We start from the raw sequence: 19,172 nt of genomic DNA on the forward strand, positions 1-19,172 counted from the left end.
TGGAAATAAGTCGTGTACAACTTGATATTGCTGTATTTTGGAATAGAAAACGAGATTGGGTGGACAGAAGCGGTTGGAAAGGATAGCCGATCGGCTGAAGACCATGGTGAAATTTTAGACCGGCTGCAGGGCTTTCTAGCAAGCGGCTCGTTGGTCTAGGGGTATGATTCTCGCTTTGGGCGTTTTTCTACTGGAATATGCGAGAGGTCCCGGGTTCAAATCCCGGACGAGCCCTGTTATCTCACTGCTTTTTAGTGAAAAGTCACCAATTGGATTCTGACATCTTTGCAGTTGTTCGAATTGAATTCCATTTGAGCTCCAGAGGACAAAGTGCAGAAGTTTCCAAGGCGCAACACACACGGAGTAAATAAAATGTCTCAAGATGATGTGGAGATTGAAGCTGAATATGAATTTACCCCAATTTAGGCGGTCTCATTGATATTAGATGACGGGATCGAGAACCACATATCCAAGTTTGCCGATGACACAAAGATAGACAGAATTATAAGCAGTGTGGATGGAAGAATGAGATTACAGAGAGATATTACCAGATTAAGTGAATGGGCAAAACTGCGGCAAATGGATTTCAACGTAAGCAAGTTTGAGGCCGTCCACTTTGGACCTCAAAAAGATAGATCAGAAAACATATTAATGGATGTTACTCCAAAAAATTGACCTCATGACATTTTGTGTGGATTCGCTTGTTTCTCAAGTCTGCCAAACTTTTAAAAGTTACCAAAATATTGCAATAGGAACATTATGGCCCGTACGGGGATCGAACCCGCGACCTTGGCGTTGTTAGCACCACGCTCTAACCAACTGAGCTAACCGGCCATGTAGACATCTTAGCTTTATGGGCTTACCCGCGTGTTGGGTAGTTTGTATTTATTTTTACACCAGCTGACAGGGTTTTACAACGAATATTGAATAAACCACATCCCTTAAACATTGTTACTTGTTTCTGTATACATTCTCGAGGATGTAGATCAAAATTAACAAACAAAGAGCACTTTAATGTAACAAATTAAATTCGGATCAATATTATTTTACGAACAATGAACAGCCCATCCATAAAATACTGCCCCGCTATAAAAACTGTGGGCAGGACCCTGAGCTGCTGTGAAAAGGATATCACCGCAACGTGATTCGATCACGCTGCGTTTTGACGTTGAGTCAGATGTCTGTCTGTCGATCTGTTTGTCTGTTTATCCGTCTGATTGGGTCTCTGCCTTATTCTCAGGCCAGGCTTTTTGTTTGCAGGCTGCAGGCCTCGCTCCCCGACTGACTGAACAACTACCGGGCCGTGTGTCAGAATCAATGACTGTGACTGACTGTCTGCCCATTTATGGCCACATTTCTGAGTTCCTGCCTTCGCTCTGTGTCGCAGGCCTGTCTCTGTCCCTTCGGATCACAACACACCCACAAGCTTCACGACTGAACGCAGGTTTGGTCAGTCTGTCCTCGCAGATCCTTCGGAAGCTAATGATTTTGAACTGAATTTTTTTTGCTGAGTGACTTGAGAAGTTTGGTTCAGTGATATGTTTGCAAAAGAGAACGGAGAAAATAGTTAGTGTGCAACTCGACATTTCTCTACATCGGAATAGAAAACGTGATTGGATGGATAGAAGAGGTATGAAAGGATGGCCGATCGGCTGTGGGTGGCACCGAATTCTGCAGTGGCTGCACTGGTTCATTCCCGGTAATGAAAATGAGGTAATATTCTACCACAAGCTGCCGGTGAAAATCATTCAATTTCCCAAACTTGACCCACCGAATCAAATGAAGCTCCTGGGAAAGCTGCAAGACAACGACGGCCTATCGGGCATCGTTTGAAGCAACTGGCAGTTTAAAGTAGCATCTACAGCCATGTAAGTACTGCCACGTGCCGCTGCGATCGACGAGTGGTTGAAGCGTTAAATTCAAGATCAAATGGAGTTTTCCTTCGCAGGTTTGATTTCTGCTCGCTGAATTATTGTTTAAAGATCCGTTCAATGCTCAAATGAATCAACTGGATCTAACTCACTTCATTTATCTCTCTCAGAGCATGAGAGATACTCGAGCGTGGCCGGCGCTTTTAATTGGGTGCCCAATGTACTCTTGCAAAATTCAAATACACAAGAAAGAATCTTGCCCAATCTGCAACTAAAATTCTGCTACTTTGCAGAACCACCCATTTATAAGCGACTTTATTTTCATGAATCTCTCTATCTCTCCTTGTCTCTTGTCTCTATGTTGTCCCCTGATGGACTTCTCAGGCTTCCTGGAACGGTAAAGGCTGATCTAACCTGCAACACCAGCAGGGAAAGGTAAAGGAAAAAAAGATTGAGACGGTCGGAAAAGTAAAGGTGCAACCCAGCTGATAAATTCGTAGCTAATGTCTCCACATTTTTGTCACTTCGCCCTCACAGTGAAAGAAAACAGCAATGTGAGTAAAATATACTTATGATAGCTTGTACACTCTGACGATGCCGAGACAGATGCCAATGTAGCTTCAGATGAACTAATTCTGAAAAGTATTATTTGAAAAAACAAGTCGTACATTGTAAACGAATTTAGTAAAGAGAGGCTAATATTGGTGACTGGAAATAGGTCGTGTACAACTTGATATTGCTGTATTTTGGAATAGAAAACGAGATTGGGTGGACAGAAGCGGTTGGAAAGGATAGCCGATCGGCTGAAGACTATGGTGAAATTTTAGACCGGCTGCAGGGCTTTCTAGCAAGCGGCTCGTTGGTCTAGGGGTATGATTCTCGCTTTGGGCGTTTTTCTAATGGAATATGCGTGAGGTCCCGGGTTCAAATCCCGGACGAGCCCTGTTTTCTCACTGCTTTTTAGTGAAAAGTCACCAATTGGATTCTGACATCTTTGCAGTTGTTCGAATTGAATTATATTTGAGCTCCAGAGGACAAAGTGCAGAAGTTTCCAAGGCGCAACACACACGGAGTAAATAAAATGTCTCAAGATGATGTGGAGATTGAAGCTGAATGTGAATTTACCCCAATTTAGGCGGTCTCATTGATATTAGATGACGGGATCGAGAACCACATATCCAAGTTTGCCGATGACACAAAGATAGACAGAATTTTCAGCAGTGTCGATGGAAGAATGAGATTCCAGAGAGATATTACCAGATTAAGTGAATGGGCAAAACTGCGGCAAATGGATTTCAACGTAAGCAAGTTTGAGGCCGTCCACTTTGGACCTCAAAAAGATAGATCAGAAAACATATTAATGGATGTTACTCCAAAAAATTGACCTCATGACATTTTGTGTGGATTCGCTTGTTTCTCAAGTCTGCCAAACTATTAAAAGTTACCAAAATATTGCAATTGGAACCTTATGGCCCGTACGGGGATCGAACCCGCGACCTTGGCGTTATTAGCACCACGCTCTAACCAACTGAGCTAACCGGCCATGTAGACATCTTAGCTTTATGGGCTTACCCGCGTGTTGGGTAGTTTGTGTTTATTTTTACACCAGCTGACAGGGTTTTACAACGAATATTGAATAAACCACATCGCTTAAACATTGTTACTTGTTTCTGTATATACTGTCGAGGATGTAGATCAAAATTAACAAACAAAGAGCACTTTAATGTAACAAATTAAATTCCGATCAATATTATTTTACGAACAATGAACAGCCGATCCCGAAAACACTGCCCCGCTATCAAACCTGTGGGCAGGACCCTGACCTGCTGTGGAAATGATATCACCGCAACGTGATTCGATCACGTTGCGTTTTGACGTTTGAGTCAGATGTCTGTCTGTCTTTCTGTCTGTTTATCCGTTTGATTGGGTCTCTGTCTTATTCTCAGGCTTTTTGTTTGCTGGCTGCCGGCCTCGCTCCCCGACTGACTGAACAACTGCCGGGCTGTGTGTCGGAATCAATGACTGTGACTGTCTGCCCATTTATGGCCCTGAATGGCCACATTTCTGAGTTCCTGCCTTCGCCTTTTGTCACAGGCCTGTCTCTGTCTCTTCGGGTGACAAAACACCCACAAGCTTCACGACTGAACGCAGGTTTGGTCAGTCTGTCCTCGCAGGTCCTTCGGAAGCGAATGATGTTGAACTGAATCATTTTTCCTGGGTGACTTGTGAAGTTTTGTTCAGTGATATGTTTGCGAAAGAGAACGGAGGAAATAGTTAGTGTGCAACTCGACATTTCTCTTCATCGGAATAGAAAACGTGATTGGATGGATCGAAGAGATCTTAAAGGATAACCGATCGGCTGCGCCTGGTACTTAATTGTGCAGTGGCTGCAGTGGTTTATTACCGGTGGTTTGTTACCGGTGGCTTGTTCGGCTTGGAGTGTGATTCTCGCTTTGGAATATTTGACGATTGATTCTGAGCGAGGTCCAGTTTTTCAATGTTGTTTGAAGCTCAAATAAATATGAACCAGATTTAACCAACCACATTTCTCTCCTTCAAACAGATATTTCAGCAGACGAGTGTCCAATCGTCTTTTACAAGACATTTGAAGGAATCTCTCCCGAGATCCATGTTAAATTCTTGCTCGTTCGCAGAACTTGATCTTTGTTTCTATACTTTAATCTGTCGCTTGACTCTCTGTGTTTTCACCTCATGGACTTCTCAGGCTTTATTAAACGGCCAAGGATGATTGAATCTGCAGAGAAGTGTAAAGAAAGGAAGACTGAGACGGTAGGAGAAGCAAAGGTGCAACCCAGCTGATGAATTCATAACTAATGTCCACTAATGTCTCTTCGTCCTCACAGTGAAAAAATCAGCAATTTGAGTACAGTATACTTTTGGTAGAGCGTATAATCGGCAGATGTTGAGACAGACACCAATCGAACTGTTGTCGTGGTGATGAAAGCGCCCAATGCTAAACACTAGATCACAAGGTAACGCTGAACATTCTTTGCTGTGAACAAGCTGACCAACGCGGCCTTTCCCACTTGTCATTTTCGGGCCAGGCAAGCTGCTCGCACAAAACAGCATTTTCTATTCGAACTACGATCGGGACAAAAGGTGATGTTCAGGCAATGACAGCACCAAGTGCAAGTAGCCATATACACGAAATAGAAAGTGAGGTAATATACTACCACAAGCTGCCGGTGAAAATCATTCAATTTCCCAAAATTGACGCACCGAATCAAATGTCGCTCCTGGGAAAGCTGCAAGACAACGCAGGTCTATCGGGCATCGTTTGAAGCAACTGGCAGTTTAAAGTGGCATCTCCTGCTGCTTCTGTGGGGAGTGAGAGAGAGAGAGAGAGACTGTCGGTATCTGCGTACAGTTTGATTTTGTACAGAACTGCAGAGGGAAACAGCAAATATACTGGGGCTGTGAGATATGGTATCTTATTCATACTTCACTACAAGAATATCCGGAGTCAAATGCTGAAAGGAATGGAGAGATAAGAGGCCTGAGAATAAACACAGAGCTGAATGAACCACGAAAGAGTGAAAGATAAATAAATGTCGTCAGTTCCACAGTGTTTGGTGCGGAATGTTGGGAACTCCCCGGTGGGCTGGTGGTTCGAACTCGGTGTTTTCACCGCCACGTGGTACGATTCCCAGTCAGGGAATGAACGTTATACAAGAATTAAAGAACCGATTGAATTAACTGCATGAAGCAAATTAATCGCAGTTCGTCGTTGCATCATTGTTTGAATCACCATTAATCAACAGATAACTTTTTATTTCAGACTGAAGGAGATACTGACATGGTCATCAAGAGACAGTCAAAACTTTAATAAGACTTTTGCGCTTTGCATGTGATGAAATTTTATCATTTTACACATTGCAAGTAATAAAGTAATACAAAAAATTCAGAATCCTTTAAACCGAGGAGGAGTCGAACCTATAACGTTTTACATTTTGAAGAAGATACGTTATTTATTGCACCACTGGCTCAGGTTGCAGAAAATAAGCAGCAGCTCACACTCCCACAGCGCTGCGATATAAACAGGTCCCGAGTCAGCCTCGGTCATGAGCACGGGACACCACGAGTCTGAGAGCATCAAAAGGAGCTCAGTAAACAATTACCAAAGAGAAGTACGTTGTTTTTTCCTGCCTGCGATAGCTTTGCTGGTCGAACAGAAAACTTCAAAGGAGTAGATCTTTACGATCGTTTGTTCAATTCCATCTCAAAGGAGCAATCAAGCAGCAATTTGGTCAAGGCCGCTCTCGTAAGTTTACAGCTTAAAATTTTGGCGCTGTGGCACAGGACGCCTCTTTTCCTTTCTCAAACCTTCAGGCTTTCTGTGTCTGCTCGAACACGGCTGTTTCGCTGGAGCATTTGCCTCTCCTCACCAGCAGGGAGCGCCATCGAGCTGCAACACTTCAAACCGCATTCACTTTCAGGCAAAAAATCTTCTCCCAGTCAGTCAGACAGACTCTCCCTGCTTCCGAAAGCTCGGGGCGGCTGTTTCTTTCCGGTAACCTGTTCTGTCTTCCACAGGCTCGGGCTCTTCTCAGCATCATTCATGATTACTGTGGTTTCCCGTTCTGCTGTTGTTCACTTGCTAATGCTCGACACAGCTGATTGAAGCAAAGTAATTAATGTATTCAGGGAGCGGGCCAACCCAAGGCAAGATTTCTCTGCTGGTCGTGGAGCTGCTTGGAGGCGTGTGCGAAGCAGCTGCTGTGAAGGACAATCCGTTCTGATATTTCCTGCTGGTTTACTTAAAAAGAAACCTGCCGTGGACGGATATCGGGTTGATTTTCTGGAAGGATCAAATCAACAGCTCAGAAAAATCAACCAAAGCCAAAGGAACAAAAAAATCTCGGTAATTGTAAAGGATTAAATGCCGGAATTCAGAATCCAACCCACGCCTCCAGGAGAGGTGGAGACCGAAAAGCAACGCCTTCGACCCGCGAGGCTATCCAAACTCCGAAACTGTGATTTACTGACCCTGATTTGCCCAATGAGGCGCCAAGAAAGTTTCACGTCGTCCGATTTTCGGTGGATGCTGTTGGAAGGCAAAAGGATCCCCCATTGGTCAGAAATCAAACCTGTCAGGTGGTGAGCGAGAATTCGACCCCTGAACCACCAATACTGACATGATCAGTAAATGCATGTGTCCTTTTGGAATCTTACCTGAAAGAATATGCAGTCGGACAGAACTCCTGTGACGACCCAACTCAGTCTGATCTGCAGCAGTGCAAGTACTGCCATGTGCCGCTGCGATCACCGAGTGGTTGAAGCGTTAAATTCAAGATCAAATGGAGTTTTCCTTCGCAGGTTTGATTTCTGCCCGCTGAATTATTGTTTAAAGATTCGTTCAATGCTGAAATGAATGAACTGGATCGAACTCACTTCATGTATCTCTCTCAGAGCATGAGAGATACTCGAGCGTGGCCGGCGCTTTTAATTGGGTGCCCAATGTACTCTTGCAAAATTCAAATACACAAGAAAGAATCTTGCCCAATCTGCAACTAAAATTCTGCTACTTTGCAGAACCACCCATTTATAAGCGACTTTATTTACATGAATCTCTCTATCTCTCCTTGTCTCTTGTCTCTATGTGTTGTCCCCTGATGGACTTCTCAGGCTTCCTGGAACGGTAAAGGCTGATCTAACCTGCAACACCAGCAGGGAAAGGTAAAGAAAAAAAAGACCGAGACGGTAGGAAAAGTAATGGTGCAACCCAACTGATAAATTCGGAGCTAATGTCTCCACATTTATGTCTCTTCGCCCTCACAGTGAAAGAAAACCGCGTTTTAAGTGAAGTGCACTGATGGTAACTTATATTCTATGACGATGCCGAGACAGATGGCAATGTTGCTTCAGATTAAATAATTCTGAAAAGTCTTATTTGATAAAACAAGTCGTTCATTGGAAACGAATTTGGTAAAGAGAGACTAATATTGGTGACTGGAAATAGTTAGTGTACAACTTGATATTGCTGCACATCGGAATAGAAAACGAGATTGGATGGACAGAAGAGGGCTGAAAGGATGGCCAATCGGCTGAAGACGGTGGTGAAATGTTAGACTGGCTGCACGGTTAGCCGTCAAGTGGCTCGTTGGTCTAGGGGTATGATTCTCGCTTCGGGTGTTTCAACTCCAAGAATATGCGAGAGGTCCCGGGTTCAAATCCCGGACGAGCCCTTTTATATCACTGTGTGAGAAGTCACCAATTGGATTTTGACATCTTTGCAGTTGTTCGAATTGAATTATATTTGAGCTCCAGAGGACAAAGTGCAGAAGTTTCCAAGGCGCAACACACACGGAGTAAATAAAATGTCTGAAAACGATGTGGAGATTGAAGCTGAATGTGAATTTACCCCAGTTTGACCGGTCTGATTGATAGTAGATGACGGGATCGAGAATCACATGTCCAAGTTTGCCGATGACAGAATTGTCAGCAGTGTTGGTGGAAGAATGAGATTACAGAGAGATATTACTAGATTAAGTGAATGGGCAAAACTGTGGCAAATGGATTTCAATGTAGGCAAGTGTGAGGCCGTGCACTTTGGACCTAAAAATGTTACATCAGAATACTTTATAAATGGTGAATTGCTCGAAACTCTTGAGGTCCAAAGGGACTTAGGGGTCTATGTACATACATCATTAAACTGTCATGGACAGGTACAGGAAATAATCAAAAAGTCAAATAGAATGTTGGCCTTTATATCTGGAGGGTTAGAATACAAGGGGTTAGAAGTCATGCTTCAGCTATACAAAGTTTCTGATTGGACCAAACCTGGAGTACTGTGATCAGTTCTGAGCACCGCACCTTAGGAGCGATATATTGGCCTTGGAGGGAGTGAAGCATAGATTTACCAGAATGGTATCTGGATTCCAAGCTCTAAATTATGAGTAGAGATTACACAAACTAAGGTTGTTGTGGGGAAAATGCTGGAGTCTATAATTAAGGATAGGGTGACTGAACACTTCGAGAATTTTCAGTTAATCAGAGAGAGCTAGCATGGATTTGTGAAAGGTAGGTCGTGCCTGACAAACCTGATTGAATTTTTTGAAGAGGTGACTAAAGTAGTGGACAAGGGACTGTCAATGGATGTTATTTATATGGACTTCCAGAAGGCATTTGATGAGGTCCCACATAAGAGATTGTTAGCGAAGATAGAAGCCCATGGAATCGAAGGAAAAGTACGGACTTTGTTAGAAAGTTGGCTGAGCGAAAGGCGACAGAGAGTAGGGATGGGTAGGTACTCACATTGGCAGGATGTGACCAGTGGAGTCCCGCAGGGATCTGTCTTAGGGCCTCAATTATTTACAATATGCATTAAAGACTTAGATGAAGGCATCGAAAGTCTCATATCTAAGTTTGCCGATGACATAAAGATTGGTGACATTGTAAGCAATGTAGATGAAAACATAAAATTACAAAGCGATATTGATAGATTAGATGAATGGGCAAAACTGTGGCAAATGGAATTCAATGTAGACAAATGTGAGGTCATCCACTTTGGATCAAAAAAGGATCGAACAGGGTACTTTCTAAATGGTAAAAAGTTAAAAACAGTGAATGTCCAAAGGGACTTAAGGGTTCAGGTACATCGATCATTGAAGTGTCATGATCAGGTGCAGAAAATAATCAAGAAGGCTAATGGAATGCTGGCCTTTATAACTAGAGGACTGGAGTACAAGGAGGCAGAAGTTATGCCAGAGCCGTACAAAACCCTGGTTAGACCAAACCTGGAGTACTGTGTGCAGTTTTGGGCACCGCACCTTCGGAAGGACATATTGGCCTTGGAGGCAGTGCAGCGTAGGTTTACTAGAATGATACCCGGACTTCAAGGGTTAAGTTACGAGGAGAGATTACACAAATTGGGGTTGCATTCTCTAGAGTTTCGAAGGTTAAGGGGTGATCTGATCGAAGTTTATTAGGGAACAGATAGGGTGGATAGAGAGAAACTATTTCCACTGATTGGGGATTCTAGGAGTAGATGGCACAGTCTAAAAATTAGAACCAGACCTTTCAGGAGTGAGATTAGAAAACATTTCTACTAACAAAGTGTTGTAGAGGTTTGGAACTCTCTTCCGCAAACGGCAATTAATACTAGCTCAATTGCTAAATTTAAATCTGAGATAGACAGTTTTTTTTTTGGCAACCAAAGGTATTAAGGGATATGGGCCATCGCCAGGTATATGGAGTTAGATCACAGATCAGCCATGATCTTATCATATGGCAGAGCAGGAACGAGTGGCTGAATGGCCTATTCCTGTCCCTATGTTGCATTCCCTGGAATTCAGAAGATTAAGGGGTGATTTGATCGAAGTTTCAAGATATTAAGGGGAACTGAAGGGGTAGATAGAGAGAAACTATTTCCGCTGGTTGGGGAGTCTAGGATTAGGGAACATAGCGTAAAAATTAGAGCAAGGACTTTCAGGAATAAAGTTAGGAAACACTTCTACACGCAAAGGTTGGTGGAAGTTTGGAACACGGTTCAGCAAACGGCAGTTGAAGCTACCTCAATTGTTAATTTTAAATCTTAGATTGATAGGTTTTGTTAACCGAAGTTACGAAGAGATATGGGGCTGAGGCGGTTATAGCGAGTCAGGTCACAGGTCAGACATTTTTTAAATAGTCATGGAATGTGGGCGTCGTTGGCAAGGCCAGCATTTATTGTCCATCCATAACTGCCCTTGGGAAGGTGGTCGTGAGCCGTCATCTTCAACCGCTGAAGTCCGTGTGGTGAAGGTTCTCCCACAGTGCTGTTAGTTTGGGAGTTCCGGGATTTTTACCCAGTGACGACGAAGGAACGGCGATATATTTCCAAGTCGAGACGGGGTGTGAATTGCAGAGGAACGTGCAGGCGGTTTTGTTCCCATGTGCCTGCTGCTCTTTTCCTTCCAGGTGGTAGAGGTCGTGGGTTTGGGAGGTGCTGTCGAAGAAGCCTTGGCGAGTTGCTGCAGTCCACCTTGTGTTATGGTACACACTGCAGCCACTGTGCACCGGTGGTGAAGGGAGTGAATGTTTAGTGTGGTGGATGGGGTGCCAATCAAGCGGGCTGCTTTGTCCTGGATGGTGTCGAGCTTCTTGAGTGTTGTTGGAGCTGTACCCATCCAGGCAAGTGGAGATTATTCCATCACCTTCCTGACTTATGCCTTGTCGATGGTGGAAAGGCTTTGGAGAATGAGGAGGTGATTCACTCGCCACAGAATACCCAGCCGCTGACCTGCTCTTGTCGCCAGAGTATTTATGTGGTTGGTCCAGTTAAGTTTCTGATCAGTTGTCACCCCCAGGATGTTGATTTGAGTGATTCTGCGATGGTAATGTCGTTGAAAGTCAAGGCGAGGTGGTTCGAAAGTCTCTTGACTGGCACTTGTCTGGCGCGAATGTTACTTGCCACTTATGAGCCCAAGCCTGGATGTTGTCCAGGTCTTGCTGCATGCGGGCTCGGACGGCTTCATTATCTGAGGGGTTGCGAATGGAAATGAACACTGTGCAATCATCAGCGAACATCCCCATTTCTGACGTTATGATGTAGGGAAGGTCATTGATGAAGCAGCTGAAGATGGTTGGGCCTAGGACACTGCCCTGAGGAACTCCTGCAGCAATGTCCTGGGGCTGAGATGATTGGCCTCCAACAAACTCTACCATCTTCCTTTGTGCTCGGTATGACTCCAGCCACTGGAGAGTTTTCTCCCTGATTCCCATTGACTTCAAATTTACTCGGGCTCCTTGATGTCACACTCGGTCAAATGCTGCCTTGCTGTCAAGGCAGTCACTTTCACCTCATCTCTGGAATTCAGCTCTTTTGTCCATGTTTGGACCAAGGCTATCATGAGATCTGGAGCCTATTTGTCCCGGTGGAACCCAAACTGAGCATCGATTAATAGCTTATTGGTGAGTTCGTGCCGCTTGATAGCACTGTCGACGACACCTTCCATCACTTTGCTGATGATTACATATTACAGAGAGGGAGGTGCTGGAAGTCTTAACGCGCATCAAGGTAGATAAATCTCCGGGACCTGATGAAATGTATCCCCGGACGTTATGGGAGGTTAGGGAGGAAATTGCGGGTCCCCTAGCAGAGATATTTGAATCATCCACCGCTACAGGTGAGGTGCCTGAAGATTGGAATGCAGCAAATGTTGTGCCTTTGTTTAAGAAGGGCGGCAGGGAAAAGCCTGGGAACTACAGACCGGTGATCCTGACATCTGTAGTGAGTCATAGAGAGTCATACGGCACGGATAGAGGCCCTTCGGCCTATCGTGTCCGCGCCGGCCATCAAGCCCTGTCTACTCTAATCCCATATTCCAGCATTTGGTCCGTAGCCTTGTATGCTTTGGCATTTCAAGTGCTCATCCAAATGCTTCTTGAATGTTGTGAGGGTTCCTGCCTCCACAACCCTTTCAGGCAGTGAGTTCCAGACTCCAACCACCCTCTGGGTGAAAAAGTTCTTTCTCAAATCCCCTCTAAACCTCCCGCCTTTTACCTTGAATCTATGTCCCCTTGTTATAGAACCCTCAACGAAGGGAAAAAGCTCCTTAGTATCCATCCTATCTGTGCCCCTCATAATTTTGTACACCTCAATCATGTCCCCCCTCAGCCTCCTCTGCTCCAAGGAAAACAAACCCAATCTTCCCAGTCTCTCTTCATAGCTGAGGCGCTCCAGCCCTGGTAACATCCTGGTGAATCTCCTCTGCACCCTCTCCAAAGCGATCACATCCTTCCTGTAGTGTGGCGACCAGAACTGCACACAGTACTCCAGCTGTGGCCTAACCAGCGTTTTATACTGCTCCATCACAACCTCCTTGCTCTTATATTCTATGCCTCGGCTAATAAAGGCAAGTATCCCATATGCCTTCTTTACCACCTTATCTACCTGTTCCGCCGCCTTCAGGGATCTGTGAACTTGCACACCAAGATCCCTCTGACCCTCTGTCTTGCCTAGGGTCCTCCCATTCATTGTGTATTCCCTTGCCTTGTTAGTCCCTCCAAAGTGCATCACCTCGCACTTTTCCGGGTTAAATTCCATTTGCCACTGTTCCGCCCATCTGACCAACCCATCTATATCGTCCTGCAGACTGAGGCTATCCTCTTCGCTATTTACCACCCTACCAATTTTTGTTTCATCAGCGAACTTACTGATCATACCTTTTACATTCATATCCAAGTCGTTAATGTAGACCACAAACAGCAAGGGACCCAGCACCGGCCACAGGCTTCCAGTCACAAAAACAACCTTCGACCATCACCCTCTGCCTTCTGCCACTAAGCCAGTTTTGTATCCAAAGTGCCAAGGCACCCTGGATTCCATGGGCTCGTACCTTCTTGTCCAGTCTCCTGTGGCGGACTTTATCGAAGGCCTTACTGAAATCCATGTATACCACATCCACTGCGTTACCCTCGTCCACACGCCTACTCACCCCCTCAAAAAATTCAATCAAATTAGTCAGACATGATCTTCCCTTGACAAAGCCATGTTGACTATCCCTGATTAATCCTTGCTTCTCCAAGTGGAGACGAATTTTGTCCTTCAGAATTTTTTCCAATAATTTTCCTACCACTGATGTTAGGCTCACTGGCCTGTAGTTCCCCGGTTTTTCCCTACTCCCCTTCTTGAATAATGGTACTACATTAGCGGTTCTCCAGTCCTCTGGCACATCCCCTGTGGCCAGAGAGGTTCTGAATATATGTGTTAGAGCCCCCGCAATCTCCTCCTTTGCCTCACACAGTAGCCTGAGAGACATTTCGTCCGGGCCTGGGGATTTATCCATTTTTAGGCCTGCTAAAACCGCCAATACCTCCTCCCGCTCGATGTTAATATGTTCGAGTATATCACAGTCCCCCTGCCGTATTTCTATGTCGACATCGTCCTTCTCCATAGTGAAAACAGATGCAAAAAATTCATTTAGAACCCCCCCTACATCTGCCGGCTCCACACACAGATTGCCATTTTTGTCCCTAATGGGGCCTATTTTTTCCCTAGTTATCCTCTTACCCTTAATATACTTATAAAACATCTTAAGATTTTCCTTTATTTTGCTCGCCAGTGTTATTTCATGGCCCCTCCTTGATCTCCTAATTTCTTTTTTAAGTATCCCCCTGCATTTTTTGTACTCCTCTAGGGCTTCCTCCATCTTTAGCATTTTGTATCTGCCAAAAGCCTTCCTTTTTTTCCTAATCCATTCTCGTATATCCCCTGACATCCAAGGTTCCCTGGAGTTCTTGGAACCACCCTTGACCTTTACGGGAACATGTTGCCATTGTGTGGTCTCAATCTCCCTTCTGAAAGACTCCCATTGCTCCGATGCGGATTTTCCTACAAGCAGCAGATCCTAGTCCATTTTGGCCAGATCTTGCCTTATCCTATTAAAATCTGCCTTCCCCCAATTTAGAACCTTTAATTCCGGCCGCTCCCTATCCTTTTCCATGACCACCTTAAATCTCACCGAATTATGGTCACTGTCACCAAAGTGCTCACCTACTAACACTTCTTCCACTTGGCCGGCCACATTCACTAGTGGGTAAGTTGTTAGAGGGTATTCTGAGGGACAGGATCGACAGGCATTTGGAGAGGCAGGGACTAATTCGGAACAGTCAGCATGGTTTTGTGAGAGGAAAATCAAGTCTCACGAATTTGATTTAATTTTTTGAAGGGGTAACCAAGAAGATAGATGAGGGCTGTGCGGTAGACGTGGTCTACATGGACTTCAGCAAAGCCTTTGACAAGGTTCCGCATGGTAGGTTGCTACATAAGGTTAAATCTCATGGGATCCAAGGTGAGGTAGCCAATTGGATACAAAATTGGCTTGACGACAGAAGACAGAGTGTGGTTGTAGAGGGTTGTTTTTCAAACTGGATGCCTGTGTCCAGCGGTGTGCCTCAGGGATCGGTGCTGGGTCCGCTGTTATTTGTTATTTATATTAATGATTTGGATGAGAATTTAGGAGGCATGGTTGGTAAGTTTGCAGATGACACCAAGATTGGTGGCATTGTGGACAGTGAAGAAGGTTATCTATGGTTGCAACGGGATCTTGATAAATTGGGCCAATCGGCCGATGAATGGCAGATGGAGTTTAATTTAGATAAATGTGAGATGATGCATTTTGGTAGATCGAATCGGGCCAGGACCTACTCCGTTAATGGTAGAGCGTTGTGGAGAGTTATAGAACAAAGAGATCTGGGAGTACAGGTTCATAGCTCCTTGAAAGTGGAGTCACAGGTGGATAGGGTGGTAAAGAAGGCATTCGGCATGCTTGGTTTCATTGGTCAGAACATTGAATGCAGGAGTTGGGATGTCTTGTTGAAGTTGTACAGGGCATTGGTGAGGCCACACTTGGAGTACTGTGTACAGTTTTGGTCACCCCATTATAGAAAGGATATTATTAAACTAGAAAGAGTGCAGAAAAGATTTACTAGGATGCTACCGGGACTTGATGGTTTGACTTACAGGGAGAGGTTAGACAGACTGGGACTTTTTTCCCTGGAGAGTAGGAGGTTAAGGGGTGATCTTATAGAAGTCTATAAAATAATGAGGGGCATAGATAAGGTAGATAGTCAAAATCTTTTCCCAAAGGTAGTGGAGTCTATAACGAGGGGGCATAGATTTAAGGTGAGAGGGGAGAGATACAAAAGGGTCCAGAGGGGCAATTTTTTCACTCAAAGGGTGGTGAGTGTCTGGAACGAGCTGCCAGAGGCAGTAGTAGAGGCGGGTACAATTTTGTCTTTTAAAAAGCATTTGGACAGTTACATGGGTAAGATGGGTATAGAGGGATATGGGCCAAGTGCAGGAAATTGGGACTAGCTTAGTGGTATAAACTGGGCGACATGGACATGTTGGGCCGAAGGGCCTGTTTCCATGTTGTAACTTCTCTGATTCTATGATTCTATGATTGAGCGCAGACTGATGGTGCGGCAATTGGCCGGATTCGATTTGTCCTACTTTTTGTGGACTGAATCGCAGAACAGGCTCGATGGGCGAAATAGCCGACTCCTGTTCCCGTTTTCCTCATTGGTGCAGAATGTAAAACGATCCTGCATTGGCCAGGTATCAAAACCGGGTCGCATGATAAGCAGGCGAGAATTCAACGCCAATGCCACCAATCCTCGTATGGCCATTTGCTGCATGTGTCCATTTGGAATCCTGTTTGAAAGCACATGTCGTCTGACGGAGGCCCTGTGATAACCCTCCGCAGTCTGACCTGCAGCTGTGCAAGAACTGCTTTGTGCAGCTGCAATAGCCCAGTGTTTGAAGCGTTAGACTCACACCCCACTCGGGTTTTCTTGCCCCGGTTTGAATTCTACTCGGTGAGTTACTGTTTACAGATCTGTTCAATGTCCAAATGAATAAACTAGAGCTAATTGACCGCGTTTACCTTTTCCAAAGCAGGAGAGGCATTCCGCCGTGGCGGGCGACCAATGCTTTCTTTCAAGATTTCAAGACACGAGAAGGAATATCTCCCAATCAGCAATTTAAATTCTTCTAGATTGCAGAACCTGGCATTTATACTCTTTGTTTATTTCCTTGCATCTCTGTATCTGTCACTGATTCTGTCTCTTGTCAACAAATGTTTAATTTTTTACATAAATTATTCATGTGTATAATTTATTATATAATAATTCATGTGTTTAATTTATTATCTAAACAATTCAATTGTTTAACTTATATAAATAATTCAATAGTTTAACTTAATATATCAATAATTGAATTGTTTAATGTATTATATAATGAAATTGTTTAATTGATTGCATAAATACTTCGTGTTTAATTTATCATATAAACAATTCATTAAAAAAATTTGTTATATCATCAAATGTTTAATTTATTATATAAAGAACACAAGTCTTTCATTTGTTAATAAAAAATTCTATTGTTTAATTTCTTTTATAATAATTTGTGTTTAATTTATTATATAAATAATTCAATAGCTTAATTGGTTATCTAAATAATTCAATTGATTAATTTATTATATGAATAAGTCAATTGTTTAATTTATTACATAAATAGTTCAATCCTTTAATTTTATATATAAATAATTCAATAGTTTATTTTATCATATCAATAATTCAATTGTTTAATTTATTATATAAAGACAAGTGTTTAATTTATTATATAAATAATTCAATTGTTTAATTTATAGTATAAACAATTTAATTGTTTCATTTATTATATAATTTATTCAAGTGTTTATTTTTATATAAACACTTCAAATGTTTAATTATCAAAATAATTAAAATGTTTAATTTATTATAAAAATAACTCAATAGTTTGTTATATAAATCATTCAATAGTTTAATTTATTATATAAATAATTCATTAGTTTAATTTATTATCGAAATAATTCAATTGATTTATTTATTCTATAAATAATTCAAGTGTATAATTTATTATATAAATAATTCACGTGTTTAATTGTTATGAATAAATTTTTAAAAATAATTGTATAATAAATTAAAGGGTTCAATTTATTATACTAATAATTCAATCGTTTAATTTATTATCCAAATAATTCAATTGATAGAATTCTCAGGCTTCCTTGAATGGTGAAAACTGATCGAACCAGCAACACCAGTAGGCTGAGACGGTAGGAAAAGTAAAGTTAAAACCCAGCTGATGAGTTCGTCGCCAATGTCTCCACATTTCTGTTGCTTCAGAGCACTTCATTCTGCAAACTGATCAATAGAAAGCAAGTCGTACATTCAAAACGAATTTGGTGAAGAGAGGATAATATTGTTGACTTGAAATAATAAGTGTTGAATCTGATATCGCTTCACATCATATATTGTAGAAGAAAGCGAGAATGGACGGATATTGTGTTCTGGAATGATGGCTGATCGGCTGTGTGACAGCGAAATTTTACATTGGCTGCACGGCTCTGTTGCCAGTTGATCTTTGGATCTGATTCCCGCTCAGGCAGTTTCACTGGTTCAAATCCTGGAGCTCTTACTCACTTTCACTGGATTTCCCACTAAAGCCCAAATAAAGTTTCACTCTCTTCGGTCCTCCATAAATCCTGCTGTCGCAGCCTCTCTCACTCCGGCAGCTGGGGAACAGCGGAAAACTGATGGGTTTGTTGTCGCATCTGGAATGCGGTTTTGAACTGTTGCTATTCGCCGAGACAGCGCTGCTGGAGCCTTTCATGATCTCGTTCAGTGAAGAGAGACTGGCAGGCGGCTCCCAGACGGGGCTCAGGCCGGGACCGGGCAGCGGCTGGATGAGAAAGCGGAACTGTTGCTGTTGCTGCTTCCGCCTCTGGAAGTCCCTGCGGCGGTCGGTACTGATCTCCCTCTTATGGATACGGCTCTAGCTATTGGATGTGGCGCAACGGTAGCGCGTCTGACTCTAGATTAGAAGGATGCGTGTTCAAATCACGTCGAGGTCATTGCGTTTTCACAGCGATTAAGTGTCTCTCTGCTTTTTGCGGGACCGTCTTTTTGGGATGGGCTGTTCACTGTTTGTAAAATAATAATTATTGTGGAATCATTGAATGGACACAGTACAGAAGGAGGCCATTCGACCTATCGAACCCGTGCCGGCATTATGTAAGAGCAATCCAGTTAGGCCCTTTCCCCGTAGCCTTGCATTTTTTCCCCTTCAAGTATTTATCAAATTCCTTTTTAAAAGCCACGATTGAATCTGCTTCCACCACACTTTCAGGCAGCGCATTCGAGATTATAATTATTCGTTGCGTAAAAAAGTTTTTCATCATTTCGCCTTTGCTTCTTTTGCCAATCACCTTAAATCTGTGTCCTCTGGTTTACGACTCTTCCGCCAATGGGAACAGCTTCTCTTTATTTACTTTATCTAAACCCTTCATGACTTTGAAAACTTCTATCAAATCTCCTCTGAACCTTCTCTGCTCCAAGGGAACAATCCCAGCACGCGGCAAATGCGGTCAATTTGCTCTAATTCATTTATTTGAGCATTAAACAGACCTTTAACCAGTGGTGCTGTTTTATGGAAGCCTGAGCTGGTGGTCAAAGGTGCGTGGATCCAATGTCTGGGGTGTTTCTGGGTTCAAATTTCACCACTGAGAGAATTTTTGGCAATGTTCATTTTGACCTGTTCACAGAAAACCCGATTGTAATGCGATGGAGCAGAGGATGTGAAAGATGCTGAAAGTGAAAGTGCAGATATTATTTTCATCACGGGGACAGGACACGTTTCCACAGGTAAGAACATTTTATGTTCAGATTCTTTCCAGCAGAGTGGGACAGGTGATCAGAGTGACCGGGCTCTAGTGGTGCAATCGGTCAGTGCGCGGTCTTTTTATGCCGTAGATTCTA

General features: G+C 43.3%; 5 non-coding genes across 5 annotated transcripts; 3 read left to right on the forward strand and 2 right to left on the reverse strand.

The window, feature by feature from the left end:
* Positions 1–144: 144 nt before the first annotated feature.
* On the forward strand, positions 145–234 carry trnap-ugg (transfer RNA proline (anticodon UGG)). The gene is given in 2 exon segments: positions 145–180; positions 199–234. It is a non-coding gene; the product is annotated as a tRNA-Pro (tRNA).
* Positions 235–760: 526 nt separating this feature from the next.
* Positions 761–834, reverse strand: trnav-aac (transfer RNA valine (anticodon AAC)). Its single transcript has one exon. It is a non-coding gene; the product is annotated as a tRNA-Val (tRNA).
* Positions 835–2,724: 1,890 nt separating this feature from the next.
* Positions 2,725–2,814, forward strand: trnap-ugg (transfer RNA proline (anticodon UGG)). The gene is given in 2 exon segments: positions 2,725–2,760; positions 2,779–2,814. It is a non-coding gene; the product is annotated as a tRNA-Pro (tRNA).
* Positions 2,815–3,340: 526 nt separating this feature from the next.
* trnai-aau (transfer RNA isoleucine (anticodon AAU)) lies at positions 3,341–3,414 on the reverse strand. Its single transcript has one exon. It is a non-coding gene; the product is annotated as a tRNA-Ile (tRNA).
* Positions 3,415–7,986: 4,572 nt separating this feature from the next.
* On the forward strand, positions 7,987–8,077 carry trnap-cgg (transfer RNA proline (anticodon CGG)). Its single transcript is given in 2 exon segments — positions 7,987–8,022; positions 8,042–8,077. It is a non-coding gene; the product is annotated as a tRNA-Pro (tRNA).
* Positions 8,078–19,172: the final 11,095 nt, after the last annotated feature.

The sequence above is a fragment of the Heptranchias perlo genome, chromosome 20 (assembly GCF_035084215.1).
Source record: "Heptranchias perlo isolate sHepPer1 chromosome 20, sHepPer1.hap1, whole genome shotgun sequence".
Classification (NCBI taxonomy): domain Eukaryota; kingdom Metazoa; phylum Chordata; class Chondrichthyes; order Hexanchiformes; family Hexanchidae; genus Heptranchias; species Heptranchias perlo.